General features: G+C 40.3%; 1 protein-coding gene across 3 annotated transcripts in view; it reads left to right on the top strand.

The window, feature by feature from the left end:
• SYN2 (synapsin II) overlaps window positions 1–15,404 on the top strand; it is a 228,848-nt gene that overhangs the window by 154,713 nt on the left and 58,731 nt on the right. The window lies entirely within an intron of this gene.

The raw sequence follows: 15,404 nt of genomic DNA, 5'->3' as shown, positions 1-15,404 counted from the left end.
TTGGATTGGTTTTTAAAACTACTCTTAGGATTTATTGAATGTGAGGAGCATTTAAATGGATCATTAGAGGTGGCTAAGAGGAAAGACAAATTCAATGATAAGGAGAAGAGAGCTGGAATGGCACCATATATGTTTGTATATTCTTCTATATATAAAGCTTCTATATTAAGGCTTCTATCCAGATTCACTCTGGGCTAAACTTGGTGCAAAGGAAAGAGCATTAGATTGAGAGGAGAACAGTGTTTCCACAGGGTTCCCACCATGCGGCCTTGGGCCACTTTTTAAGCCTCATTGTTTTTTCACATATGAAATTGATAGATGTCATGGTTAGGGACAGGTGTCAACTTGGCCAAGTTGTGGTACCTGTTCATCTGATTGGGCAAGTGCTGGCCTGTCTGTTGCAATGAGGACATTTCATAGGATTAGGTCATGATCACGTCAGCTACACCCACAGCTGATTCCATTTGTAATCAGCCAAAGGGGAGTGTCTTCTGCAATTAGTGATGCTAAATCCAATCATGGGAAGCCTTTTAAGGAGGACTCAGAGGAGACAGGTGGCATTCCTGCTTTGGCTGGTGAGCCTCTCCTGTGGAGTTCATCCAGGCCATCCATTGGAGTCGTCGGCTTCGCAGCCTGCCCTGTGGATTTTGGACTCTGCATTCCTACGGTCACGTGAGACACTTTCATAAATTTTATATTTGCTAGTGTTCCCTGTTGATTCTGTTTCTCTAGAGAACCCTAACTAATACAATAGAATAGCATCTAAGGTCCATTTCTCCATTCACTGTTTTGCTTTGTGATTCTATGTTACTAAACTCAGTTGCACCTGAGCATCTGTGGTGTGTCTCCTCCTGGAGAGTGCCAACTCTCCTGCCAGTCTGCCAAAATTCAGATGTTGGTGCGTATTCTGGGGAATAACATCTCCCCCTGAATTGGTACCTGTTGGAAAATTGTAGGATAGAATATGCCACCTGGGTTTGGATTTGGAAATCAAAAGTGTTGTTGCCTGGAGGCCCAAGGATGTTTCTCTGAGCCGTGGTAGTGAGTAGGCTGATAATATCAGCCATGACAGCTTGCATTGGACCAAGATAAGAGGGGCAGGTATCCTTTGCTAATAAGAGCAGAATGTGGAGAGAGCTCATTTCTTATTTCCTTCCAGCAATTTGCTGTATAATCTGTGTGCTGGTAATGCAGTATCATGAAATGATATAAATAAATAAAACTTCCTTACGCTTCTATAATGCTTAGCTGTTTACATTCTTTATCACACTGGACCTTGTAAGCACTCTGAATGGAAATCAAGTCCTCAGTTCCATATCCTATAATATCCATTCAGAGATTTCTGTCTGTTGAATTCCACTGCTCCTTGATTTTAAGGAAAGTTACCTTCTTTGCTTTAAGGAGGTGGCATGGTGCAATGGAAAAGGAATGTAGTGTGCCTCTTAACAAGGTGTTTTGACCTTGAATTAGTCAAGTATTTCCTCTCTCAGAACTCCAGTTTCCTCATACGTAAAATAAGTAAAAAGACCCAAAGCAAAATTTTCCCTCCCATATTGTGTTGTTAACTCCTTATATTATGATTGTAAATATGGCACATTGTGTTGTTAATTCCTTATATGTAAATATAGCACATTCCAGTGAAATGCATACTTTTTTTCAATAACTGATATATTGATTTCTACCTAAGTTCAGTGTTAAGATAGAGGATGATCTCCATGCACATTGGAATAAATGGTCTTATTACTGTCTTTATTTGTATATTCTGGTCAGCATTCTAGTAATGGATCCATTTTGTTGAGATGTCCTCCATTTTACAGGACCCACCCAGGCATATTGTTGAACTCAGTGAATTTTGCATAAAAGATGGAGAAGAAAAAGGACCTAACATATGGCTAGATGCTGTGCTAGATACTTTACTTACCCCATTTATTCATTCAGCAAATGGTATTGAGCACCTAACATGCCAGGCATTATAACAGAACTGGGTATAGGATAGAGACAGTGGCCACCATGACAGCAAGGTCACTGCTCTCATGGAACCTGCGTTTTGGTTGGGGAGATGGATAACAAACAAACAGTTAATGTCTCTGAAGATAATATATGGAGAATGACTGGGAGCTCAGGTAGTCAGGGAAAACCTCACCAAAGGACAGAATCCCTACTTGAGCTGAGAGTTGAATATTGAGAAGAAGCAGGACATGCAAGATCTGGGGGAGAATGTTTCAGGTAGCAAAAGCCAAATCCGTAAAAGTGCAGATAAGTTTAGCATGTTTGAGGAATATGTTGAAGGCAGAATCATTTAGTCACACAAACTTCAGAAATAGGTATTATCCTTATTTTATAGATGAAGATGTAGAGTGGTAAAGAGCCTAGTAGAGGACCTGAGACGTAAACCCAGATTAGTCTGGCTCTAAAAACCTATGCTTTTTCTACTTTGCCACTCAGCAATTGCTTAAAATGCAAAGTTTCTGAGCTGGCCTGAGAAACCTATTTCTCTGTAAACTGATGGGAAAGGTACTCTTTCTATCTTTTGAGCCAGGGAGCTATACTCCAGCTGAAAGGTATTGTCAAAGAAAAAGTTATGATGGACAATGTTAAACAGGTAAGGATGACTTAATTTAGAGGCTGATATAACAGGGAGAGAAAGAGTAGAATTTCAACTCCATTGAAACAAAGAACAGCCAGCTTTATAAGGGCTGGCATGGGCTGGTGAAAAAACACCCGCAGATGACAGGGGACTTGATCCCCTGGAAGAATGACGGATTTATTGAGGTTGTAATTAGGACCACTTGGTCCGGAATGTTTTCCTTTGTGGTAATTAGACCACCTGGAATCTGTAAGGGCCACTGAGAAAGGAAGAGGAAGAGGAGAACTTCCTCGTTGGAGCCCTCTGGCACCTGGGCAGTATAAGGGTGGGGATGACGGATCTGGACCCTGGAGTCAGGGAGAAACCTGTCAAGTTTGGTCAAGCTGAAGGGAAGTGCAGGCCATCTTGGTCAGTTGTAAATGGCTATTTGTTCTTAGCATTTGATGAACATACGGTATTATATATTCTTGTGTGATGCTGTTTTATGCATCATGATTCCTGTTCCCTCAAGTTCTAGGTGGGTGAGTGTCCTCTGCTAGGAGTCAAGCAATAGTCTTTATTAAGGGTATATATTTTTGTGTCTAGCAGTGATGTGAGGGTGAGTGGTTGGGGAATAGAAAGGAAGTGTAAAATAGTGGGCACCCTCAGGGGGCTTCTCCGATAGTAGGGAGGAAGTGACACATGCATGAAAAGTCAGAGGATAAGACTAGTTTGTGCCCATTTAAAGTTAACAAATGAATGGGTTTCAGACTAGGCTTACAGAGGAAGGAGAAATCTCTGCAAATTTGGGTGCAAGAGTTCATAAGGAGGGCAGAACTTGTTTTGGACCTTGAAGAAGGTGATTTCTAAGTGAATGAAGGCACGGGGGCAGTAGAGGTAGTGGGGAAACAGTGTCTGAATGGGAGATGGAGTAGGACAGGGATCCTGCATATGTCTGTGCAGTTTGTTCACTGCACTAGGGCATCTGTCTAAGGAGACAAGCAGGGACTGAAATACAGCCCCACATGCTGGTTGCCAAGCCAAATGCCCTGGTGCAGGGGTGTGTCCACCCAGAGGAAGGGGTGCCTTTTTCTAATTCAAACAAAGATCCTGCAGGAATCTGACAGTAGGGAAGTAGCAGGAGTTAAGTTTGAAATAGAAGAGTGGGCCAGATCATGGTGGACATTTTCTTGTATCTAGACTGCAACGGAAGGACAGAAATGTGCAGCTTTGGGAGTATGGTGATTGTGGATGTGATTTGGGACCTTACACTGGAGGTAAACCTGGAACTGTGTCAATGCTAGGAACCTTGTTGTCTGGCATAAAATAAATCCACTTCTTTTGAAAATTATATTTGCCTGACAGTTTTTTTCCAAAGCAAACTTTATAACTGACCTACTTGCTTCAATATCAAATCAGCTTGATGTAATTTTATAAGCTGGTCATGGAAAGAGAATCTGTCTCATGACTCCAAAGCATTCTGTTCTGTAGCTCCACTATAATTACAGACAAATGCATCTAATCTTCCCATAATGTATTCTCCTGAGTTACAGGATTCTTTTTTTTTCTCTATTTGATAATCTTGTTATCTTGTGATACTGCATCATTTAATTATGCCCCAAAATAGAGGTCTTCAGGAAAATTGATTTGCTGTTCCCAACTGAAGTCACATCTGGGGTGTTTATTCAGAAATTAGTTATTTTCAGAGCATCGGGATTGCTGTTTTTCTTAGGGGGCTTCATCTACCACCTCAGGCTGTTTAAGTCCTCCTGCAAATCACCTCATGGAATTTCATAAATTCTGAAGAAGGATAAGTGATATCTTTTTCAAGGATAAGAGAGAGGGATCCTCAGAGTTCTTCAAACCCAACACTCTGTATCAAAATGAGCATAGTTTTCTTATATAAACTCCAAGTATCTAGCTCTATTAACCTCAATAATTCTGTAAACATTTCCTGAGCACCTATTATGTACCAAACAATAGGGCAAACACTGGAAATACAAAGATGCAGAGTTTATATAGTCTCTAAATTGGATCCTCAGAAGAGCTGAGATTTAATTTTACTTGCTCTGCCACTTATTAACTGCCACCTTTAAGTAAGTCACAATCTATCTGAGCCTCATTTTCCTGTAAAACCAATAACATTGAAATAATGTTCCTTCCTGTAAGGCATGAAATATTGTGAGGATTAATTTAGGTTATCTGAGGATGAGTAATATTGTATGTAGTCACTCAGTGGTCTCATACCCTCTCCCTTTCACACCCTCTTCCTTTTTCAATCTTTATCTTTACAGACCAAAGAAGATTCTTGGTTTTAGCTTTTCCTAAAATCAGAACCTTTTCATTTTGTTCTTTATTTTCTCCAGACCATTTCTACTTTTGTCATGATATTTGAGTGTAGGTTAGTGGACCTGATACCCTATATCACAAATATGAGAAGTACTAGGGCTTGTACAAGATGCAGTCGGAGAGTGAGAAATGCTTTATTCTGGGTTTTTCCAGTAAGCCTTGTGATGATAACCAGCATTTTTTCACCTTTCTCTTGCTCTTTCTCGATTTTTGTCTGACAGTTCACAGCTTGCTATTTTAAGGAAAAAGTTTTCTGTCAGTCCAGGGTCCTGTACTGGATTGTGGTTGAGCACTGCAGCTCACGATCTTCCGATAAGATTATTTTCCCTGACTGTGTTTCCTTACACTTACTCACATTACAACTTATCTGCCACTTTTCTGCCCACATCCACATCTTTCAATTTGTCCCTAATCAGCTTGGCATTTTAATCCCTGGAAGAGCTGAGTGCCATCTGCAAACCTGGCAGTTTCCATATGCGCTCTCTTCCAAATCATCTACGTGAATGTTGACTAAGACACCGTGCGTCATGCTCTCTAAGAAGTGCTTTAGTTGCAGAGCATTGAATTTAACAACTTAATCATTGAGTTAATAATATCAAAGACCAGCCACAGAAATTTACCATTTTTCCAGAAAAGTATCTATTTCTTTTCTTTGTTTCATGTTCCTAAACCAGTTATTCATGTACTGAAATAAAATGTTATGGTTTGTAAATTCGATAAGTCTAAGTACCTCTTTGCCAATGCATGGCCCTATCTGACTATGTTAGCTCTCATTTATGTCTCTATTTGAGAATGTTTACAATGGGACTCCTATACCACTCTCCATCACTTCATCACATCCCATTTTTTATTGTCACTGTGTTTACCACTAAGTTCTAAATTCCAAGATCTAATTAATCATGCAATTGAGTTGATAGTTCAGGTTATTGGTTTGCCAACTGCTAGTAAGACAGCAAATCCTGCAGTCTAGCTGCTGCACCAGTAACTAGAAATGATCTCCTTGGGCCCTGGTTTTCAGCTTCTAGCCTCTTCCACACTCCAAAGTAGCCTCTCAGATCATGTCACTTCTCTGCTTAAAGTCTTTCAGAGGGCGGGCCGCGGTGGCTCAGCGGGCAAAGTGCTTGCCTGCTATGCCGGAGGACCTCGGTTCGATTCCCGGCCCCAGCCCATGTAACAAAAACGGAGAAACAGAATACAATAAAACAAGAAAATGTTTAAAAATGTTTCCCTTTCTTCCTTCCTTCCTTCCTTCTATCCTTCCTTCCTTCTCTCTGTCTTTCCTTTAAAAAAAAAAAAAAAAAAAAAAAAGTCTTTCAGAGCATTTTGAGAGACAGTTGGAAAAATTTGAATATAGACTTAATAAAGATGTTAATAAAAATCATTGTTGAGAGAGGGGCCAAGATGGCGGCTTAGTAAGGTGCGCGCGTCTTAGTTCCTCCTCCAGAACAACTACTAAATAACCATAAACAGTGCAGAACAGCTCCCGGGGCCACGGCAGGGACTGGACACACAGTGTACCCCAGTCTGGATTGGCTGGACCAGCTGTGAGAATCCGCTGCGGTGAGCTCCCCAAGCAGTGCGTGCTTCCCCGGGCCATGGCGGCTGGCGGCTGGCGCCCCTCCCTCCCTCCTTCCTGGACGGGCTGGGAGTCTCAGAGAGGCGAGTTTCCCAAGCCGCGGCAGCCGGCAGCCGACACCCCTCCCTCGCGGGCAGCTTCCAGGACCGGCTACGAGTCTCAGATCGGCGAGTTTCCCAGGCCGCAGCGACCGGCGCCCCTCCCCCACAGGTGGCTTCCCGGTCCGGCAGCAGGTCTCAGATCGTGAGTTTCCCAAGCCACGGCTGGTGACCGGCACCCCTCCCCCATAGGCAGCTACCCGGAGGGAAAGGAAAGAGTCTCCAAACAGTAGCGGGGACTGAGCCCAACCAAACACCAATAGTGGCGTTAATGGACAAATTCTGACTACTAGAAGTAGGCCCCCAGCTCAGGCGAAGCTGATCAAGGTGGAAGTCGCCTATTGGTCTAACTGAAAAAGAGGAAAGGGGGCGAAACAGAGCCTTCTGCAGCTATTTCTACGGAGGCTCAGAGGCTCAGTTGCCTCTGGGCTCAGCGCCGGGATTACACAAGGTGCAACTGCCCCAAACACAGAAACAGGCTGCTTTCAGGGCTCTCTACCACATGAGCCTTCCCCATGGGAGGGGTGAAACGCAACTCAGGTGGAGTTCCTCTCTCAGGGAATTCAGATCCCAGGACTTTGCAATTTGAAGCCATTAAAACCAGCCTACAACATCCTTTCTTGTTGAAAGCACTTCAAAGGATAGGAATACAAGGGAACCTCCTTAAAATGATAGAGGGAATATATGAAAAACCCACAGCTAATATCATCCTCAATGGGGAAAAATTGAAAACTTTCCCCCTAAGATCAGGAACAAGACAAGGATGTCCATTATCACCACTGTTCTTCAACATCGTGTTGGAGGTTCTAGCCAGAGCAATTAGACAAGAAAAAGAAATACAAGGCATCCAAATTGGAAAGGAAGAAGTAAAACTATCACTGTTTGCAGATGATATGATACTATACGTTGAAAACCCTGAAAAATCCACAGCAAAACTACTAGAGCTAATAAATGAGTACAGCAAAGTAGCAGGTTACAAGATCAACATTCAAAAATCTGTAGTGTTTCTATACACTAGCAATGAACAAGCTGAGGGGGAAATCAAGAAAGGAATTCCATTTACAATTGCAACTAAAAGAATAAAATATTTAGGAATAAATTTAACTAAAGAGACAAAAGACCTATACAAAGAAAACTACAAAAAACTGTTAAAAGAAATCACAGAAGACCTAAATAGATGGAAGGGCATACCGCATTCATGGATTGGAAGACTAAATATAGTTAAGATGTCAATTCTACCTAAATTGATTTACAGATTCAACGCAATACCAATCAAAATCCCAACCACTTATTTTTCAGAAATAGAAAAACCAATAAGCAAATTTATCTGGAAGGGCAGGGTGCCCCGAATTGCTAAAAGTATCTTGAGGAAAAAAAACGAAGCTGGAGGTCTCACGCTGCCTGTTTTTAAGGCATATTATGAAGCCACAGTGGTCAAAACAGCATGGTACTGGCATAAAGATAGATATATCGACCAATGGAATCGAATAGAGTGCTCAGATATAGACCCTCTCATCTATGGACATTTGATCTTTGATAAGGCAGTCAAGCCAACTCACCTGGGACAGAACAGTCTCTTCAATAAATGGTGCCTAGAGAACTGGATATCCATATGCAAAAGAATGAAAGAGGACCCGTATCTTACACCCTATACAAAAGTTAACTCAAAATGGATCAAAGATCTAAACATTAGGTCTAAGACCATAAAACAGTTAGAGGAAAATGTAGGGAGATATCTTATGAATCTTACAATTGGAGGCAGTTTTATGGACCTTAAACCTAAAGCAAGAGCACTGAAGAAGGAAATAAATAAATGGGAGCTCCTCAAAATTAAACACTTTTGTGCATCAAAGAACTTCATCAAGAAAGTAGAAAGGCAGCCTACACAATGGGAGACAATATTTGGAAATGACATATCAGATAAAGGTCTAGTATCCAGAATTTATAAAGAGATTGTTCAACTCAACAACAAAAAGACAGCCAATCCAATTACAAAATGGGAAAAAGACTTGAACAGACACCTCTCAGAAGAGGAAATACAAATGGCCAAAAGGCACATGAAGAGATGCTCAATGTCCCTGGCCATTAGAGAAATGCAAATCAAAACCACAATGAGATATCATCTCACACCCACCAGAATGGCCATTATCAACAAAACAGAAAATGACAAATGCCGGAGAGGATGTGGAGAAAGAGGCACACTTATCCACTGTTGGTGGGAATGTCAAATGGTGCAACCACTGTGGAAGGCAGTTTGGCGGTTCCTCAAAAAGCTGAATATAGAATTGCCATACGACCCAGCAATACCATTGCTAGGTATCTACTCAGAGGACTTAAGGGCAAAGACACAAACGGACATTTGCACACCAGTGTTTATAGCAGCATTATTTACAATTGCAAAGAGATGGAAACAGCCAAAATGTCCATCAACAGACGAGTGGCTAAACAAACTGTGGTATATATATACGATGGAATATTATGCAGCTTTAAGACAGAATAAACTTATGAAGCATGTAATAACATGGATGGACCTAGAGAACATTATGCTGAGTGAGTCTAGCCAAAAACTAAAGGACAAATACTGTATGGTCCCACTGATGTGAACTGACATTCGAGAATAAACTCGGAATATGTCATTGGTAACAGAGACCATCAGGAGATAGAAATAGGGTAAGATAATGGGTAATTGGAGTTGAAGGGATACAGACTGTGCAACAGGACTGGATACAAGAACTCAGAAATGGACAGCACAATACTACCTAATTGTAATGTAATTATGTTAAAACACCGAATGAAGCTGCATCTGAGGTATAGTTTTTTTGGTTTTTTTTCTCTCTATTATCGTTTTATTTCTTTCTCTGTTGTCTTTCTATTTCTTTTTCTAAATTGACTCAAATGTACTAAGAAATGATGAATATGCATCTATGTGATGATATTAAGAATTACTGATTGTATATGTAGAATGGAATGATTTCTAAATGTTGTGTTAGTTAATTTTTTTTAATTAATAAAAAAATGTTAATTTTGTTAGGTGAGATAATGGCATGGGGCTTATATTTTAAAAGTCATTGCCAATTACACAGATGGTGAAGGTAGCACAGCACCACAAATGTAATGAATACCACTGAATAGTACATTTTAAAATGATTAAAATGGGATATTTTATGTTGTATGTATGTTACCACAATAAAATTTAAAAAATTAAAATTCGTTATCAATTAGAGATGATAATATTTACAGGAGAAATGGTGTGATATTTGGGATTTGCTTTAATACTACAACAATCATCCAACAATCAAAACAGCGCAAGGAATACATGGAACAAGATTGACGAAATGTTAATTATTTAGGAGTCCTCAGCCTGACATTCGAAGCCCTTTGCCCGCCTGCCTCTTTTCTGCCAACACCCAATATATACACCTCCCTCCAGTCCCCTGGACCACGGCAGTGCCCACACCACTCACTCAAGCCCCTGTGCCTTTGCACTTACCCTTCAATTCTGCTTTCTCCTTTTTATGTGGCAAATTCTTGCTCTTTCTCTAAGACTCAAATTAGTCTCTGTGAAGCCTGCTTAGATTTCGCTAAGCAGAGAGAACTGCTCCTTCCTTTGGGTTCCCATAGTGCCTTATTCATTCTTTGGTTGCAGCGTATAACCCTTCATTACAGTCTTTTATTTATGTTTCTGTCTTCCCACTAACTTGTGAACTCCTTGAAGGTAGGGGAAACTTATTTTTCACTGTGTATCTTTCTTGCTATAGGAAACATTGTTATTATTGTTACCTTGTGTATGTATCTTAGAATATTTTATCTTCTTTTTAAGGAGAACACTGAAAGGTAAGAATGTGAATTCTAGTTATAAATCTTAGATTTGAAAGGGACCCTAGCAATTACCCATATGCATATTGGTCTCCTTTTCTAGGTGTGTTTTTCTATACTTGGTGACTACTAATGCTTTTTTTTTTTTGCATAGACAGGCACCGGGAAACTAATACTAATGCTTTTTACAACCCCCTAGCACCTACCATTGGGTGCTCAGCAAATTTTTTCTGAATTGACTGGCAAACCATGGCCTTTCTTTCTGCAGGTTTCTAAAAGCCAGCTATTCAGCTTGAATATGGTGAAAGTGTATGGTTACACACTTTTAGAAGAGACACTTAATTTCCCAGCATGTTTGTCATAGTAGCAAATAAACACGTGGAGGAATATCCCTTGGCCAGAGGAGTCAGTAGCTATTCTGCCAGTTCAGGGGTGGCCAAACTGGGACTAAATGAATCTGCAGTGCACATCTTGCCAGTAGGTGGCAGTAGGCACTCATCAACTCTCTAAGACAGGCAGGCCTGAGTTTTACCCTTGGAATGTAAGTCGGAAACAGGAATCTCCTCCTATTTCTAGTTTATTTTCTAACTTCTTGAAGCTTTGAGATGCTTGGCCACAAGTTCAAGCCTGAGTTAGAATCAGTGAGAGCACCTCCCCAGAGGTAAGAGTCTACATCAGTAGTAGGCATTTACTAGATACTAAGCTGATTTTTGGAGCTCGAAGAAGACCTTCTCTCTAAGTGCCTTCTGGAGCCTGCAAATGCTTTCATCTTCTAGCTGGAGGTTTTGATTCTTCGCAAATCTGAGTAACCTAGTGGGGATCTACACTCCAGGCTGTTTGTGCAGACAGTAAATGTGATAAAACGTCACAAAAGAAAGAAACCACATTGGCTGTGGTAGTAAAAGAGCATAATACCTGGCACATAAATATTCATTGCATTTTGCTAAGAGTGCTTTATATTTGTATAGTATTTCCATTTTCAAAACAGTTTCATATCATTTATTCTCATCTGATTTCATTAAATCTGCACAACAACCTGTGAGCCACTTATTGAATGAATTGAAATATATGAAACTCTTAGAACAGTGTTTAGTGCTTATTGAGTGTTCACTATTTTTATTAAATTATTAGCCCTATTTTACACACCAAGAAACTGAGGCCAGAGAGGTAGTTACTTGCTCAGAATCACACAGCTGAGATGTGGTAGAACTAGGCCTGAACTCAGCTACCTTGGCTCCTATTTCTGGAGCTCTTTCTCCATTATCCCATACATAGAAAAGAAAAGTACTTAAGCGGGACTTGCCTGGGAGGAGCCAGGTTTTGAAGTGGCATTAGCAGAGAAATCTCTGAACAGTTGCTCTCAGCCTCACAATGATAAGTCCTGCGGGCAGATGGATGAGAATTGATGAACGTATCCATGGCCTTGGCTAAGAAGAGTTAACTCTGGAGACTTCTAGTCATTTTCACAGTAGAGGAGATGGTTCATTACCTGGTCCATCAAGGAAGCTGCAAGCCATTAAACTCACATAGATCCTCAGCTGCTAGGCTTGTTAAGAAAATGTACAATAGAGGGAAATTGACAAAACAGGCATCATAGATATTTTTAGTCTGTGCTTCAAGGATATACATCTTGGGTTCTGTTTAGGAGTGGACACGGGATGAATTGGGATTGATTTGACAAGACTGCCAATCAGAAAGTCCTTACTGAGCACCTTCTCTGGGCCCAGCTTATGCAAAGGTCTGTGGGGAAAAATAAGGGAGGTGGAGTAACTTTTCCAAACTTTCAGACACTGGTAAGAATGGTATAATAATTTTTTTGAGTGAGGGGCAGTTAGGCAGTATCAATAAAAACTATCATTACATCTATCCCTTGTATCTGCAATTCTGCAGTAAAGTATTTATCCTATGGCTTTATTCTTACATATAAGCTATTGTAGTGTTTTTGTAATAGCAAACACGCAAGAAAAAAAAGAAAGAAAGAAAGAAAGAAAGAAATCTAAATGTTCAACAACAAAAAAATGGTCAAATTATTGCATACCCTTAAAGTATAATTTCATACAACTATTAAAAAGAAAGAGGTCCATTGATATGTGCTAAAAGCTTATAATAAAGGGGTGCAGGGGTGATTCAGTGGTAGAATGCTCACCTTCGATGTGAGAGACCTGGGCTTGATTCCTGGACCATGCACCAAAAAAAAAAAATCATATCACAAAGATATATTTTTAAGTGCAAAAACATCAAAGTTAAAAAAAGACATTTTTATGTGGCATGATACCATATGTATATGTTTGACACATATATGTATGCAAACATACCCTAACATTTCCCCCCATTGGAAAGATATATGCCTGAAACTAATAATGGGAATTATGTACGATGAGAGCAAGCTTGGGAAGAAGAAATTTTTATTTTTCATTTTATTCCTGTATGTACTTTTGAAGATAGTGCTTGATTAGTTTAACCATATGACATACTTAAAAAAAAAAACTTGACGCCACTTGCCTAAGGTCACACAGCTTGGAAAGTGCAAATAGGATTTAAACCCCTGACTGATTCCAGAGCCCACACTATGGAGATTCTAGCACATTGTCCCCTACCAGTGCACTCTTATTATTTAGGAATACTTCTGCCACTTGCTTATAAGTTACAACATTTTTCATGAAAATACCTGGAACTAAAACGTCCAAGGGCCAGGAGCTGCAAGAATATGCTCGTTCTCCAGAAGAGGGCTCTATGCCCCATCTATCTGTCATCTTGGCTCCTTTTCCCCAAGGCTATGGCTCAGCCAAGAAAGGTCAGTGACCCGGGACCAGGAAACACAGACTAAGATTTCCAACAGGACAAATTACCTTAAGGAAAAGGCATTAAGGATAATTGGAGAGATGGGAGTGGGGGGAGGCATGAAAACAGCTTCATTAGCCAACTTGGTCAATGGGCAGATGTAGGAGGTGGCAGATAAATCTAGCTAGAATCTATAAATACACTTGAATACCACTGTTCAAAGACCACAGAAATAAAATGGGTGAGTTAGAAAACTTGGCAGCATGTTAGTACCTGATGCTTAACGCCTATGAACTTTTCTATGATTTAGGCATCTCATTTAATTGATGTGTTTTTCAGTTTTCCCATCAGTCAAATGAGCAGAGCTATCTGTCCCAGCTACTCCACAGAGCTATGAGGACAAATAAGGCAAGAAATGTGCTTCCAAAATACAAGGCATCATACAGAATAGGAGGTTATTATTAATGTCTATGAGTCTTGCCTCATAAAGGAGAACTATTTTGAGTTAGTAAGATGAGAGAAAGCATCAGAAAACTATTGCTGGTGAGAAGGTAGACACGCCACATGAAAGCAAGAAAGGACTAAGGCTCTTTAGGCAAAGAGTTTTGGGACTGAGAGAAACCTTATGAGTCATTTACTGTAGCTCCTCTTTTTTGTAATAGTGGACAGAGCCCAAGATCTGATTATTATAGATCAGTGATAATACTATGTATAGACTCTTTTATTTAAACCCATAAATGAAATAGAATAGTAGTCAAACAGATGGGATACACTATTGGCACCCTGCTTGACAGGCCTGCCTGAGCTCGGAATGTGGATCAGGGTTCCAGAAGTTTACTGAGGAAGCTTAGTAAGGAATTGGGGCAGAGGTGGGAGGATGGACCTTAGTGATCCAACTCCAGGATGGCTGAGTGCCTCTGAGGAGCAATTTAAGGGTGGCCAGGGATTTGGATAGGACAAATGACAGCTTCCTAGAACGGGCTGTTCCAGAACCCAGAGAGGAAAAGAAATAGCCTGGCCTTGTCTTAGGTAGTGAACAGGAACCAGGGTAGGAAGTATTTGTGGCTTACTGCTCATAGTGTTGTTAAGTCCCTTTTGGGCAGGAGAGGGAAAGTGGAGAGAAAAAATAATGCAACCCAGCATAGTGGGAGTGAGGATGGAGGGAATCAGTCAGTGAAGGGAGGTAGCACCGTGCCGCACATTGGACTCAGAATCCTACAGACTTGGATGTGAATACTGGCTGTGTCACTGACCTGCTATAGACCTTAAATACAGGCTTCTACTTTTCTGAATTTTGTTTTCTTCATCTCTAAAGTGAAGACCCTGCTTCCTGTCTCATAAATTGTTATGAGGATTAAATGAGAAGCTCTTAAAAGCAACTGTCACACAATTCCAAGATATGATGCCCAATAAATATTGGATTATTCCTTTATTTTTGGGAGGGACTCCTGGAGAACCTCCAGCAAAATGTGCCAATTTGAAAATGTAAGCACTGGAAAAGCAAGCCTGACCTAGCTAACTGGTTTGGTGTGGAAAGGCTGCTATACAAATGAAACACGAGCCTAAATGAGCAGATAAGAAAATCTTATAGTGGGGGCAGTTTAGGGGTAAGGTAAGAACGAATATAAATATAAACATAAGCATAGTCCACTTACAAAGCAAGGTTCCTCTAGATCCATAACAAAATGGGAAAATAAGTACTGTATTAACTCAGCTTGATTTATTTTCTTGACTGCTCAGAAACATGTGATAAATTTTGTGTTCAATTATAGTAGCTTTTCTTAGTCCTGCCCCCCACACCTTTTTCCCCACTATAATGATTTCCTTCTCATTAACTGTTTATTGGTTGTATTTGCTTTTTAAATTACAAATTGCCTCAATTCCTTTACAGAAATGTGAATACAAAGAGGGAAAATGATAGCAATGTCTTTAAAAACTAAAATTCCAAGGGTAGGAATCAACTAGAATCTCAGAAACAAAAAGTAGGATCAGGGAAATAAGAAAACTATAGAGATTTATAAGATTGACATAGTCTTTACCAAGAAAAACATAAGGGAGAATCCTCCTTCTAGACTTCTTGGGTTTTTGGTAGCCAAAAGGCCATGGATATTATCATAAAATCACAAAACCTAAAACTGAAAGACTTTTTTGGATTATTTTATAGATGGGGGAATTGAGGCTGAGAAAGAGGAAGTGGCTTGCTTGAGGTCTTATGGTG

Source organism: Tamandua tetradactyla, chromosome 9, assembly GCF_023851605.1.
Source record: "Tamandua tetradactyla isolate mTamTet1 chromosome 9, mTamTet1.pri, whole genome shotgun sequence".
In the NCBI taxonomy this organism is placed as follows: domain Eukaryota; kingdom Metazoa; phylum Chordata; class Mammalia; order Pilosa; family Myrmecophagidae; genus Tamandua; species Tamandua tetradactyla.
This window is presented reverse-complemented; position numbering and strand designations above follow the sequence as displayed.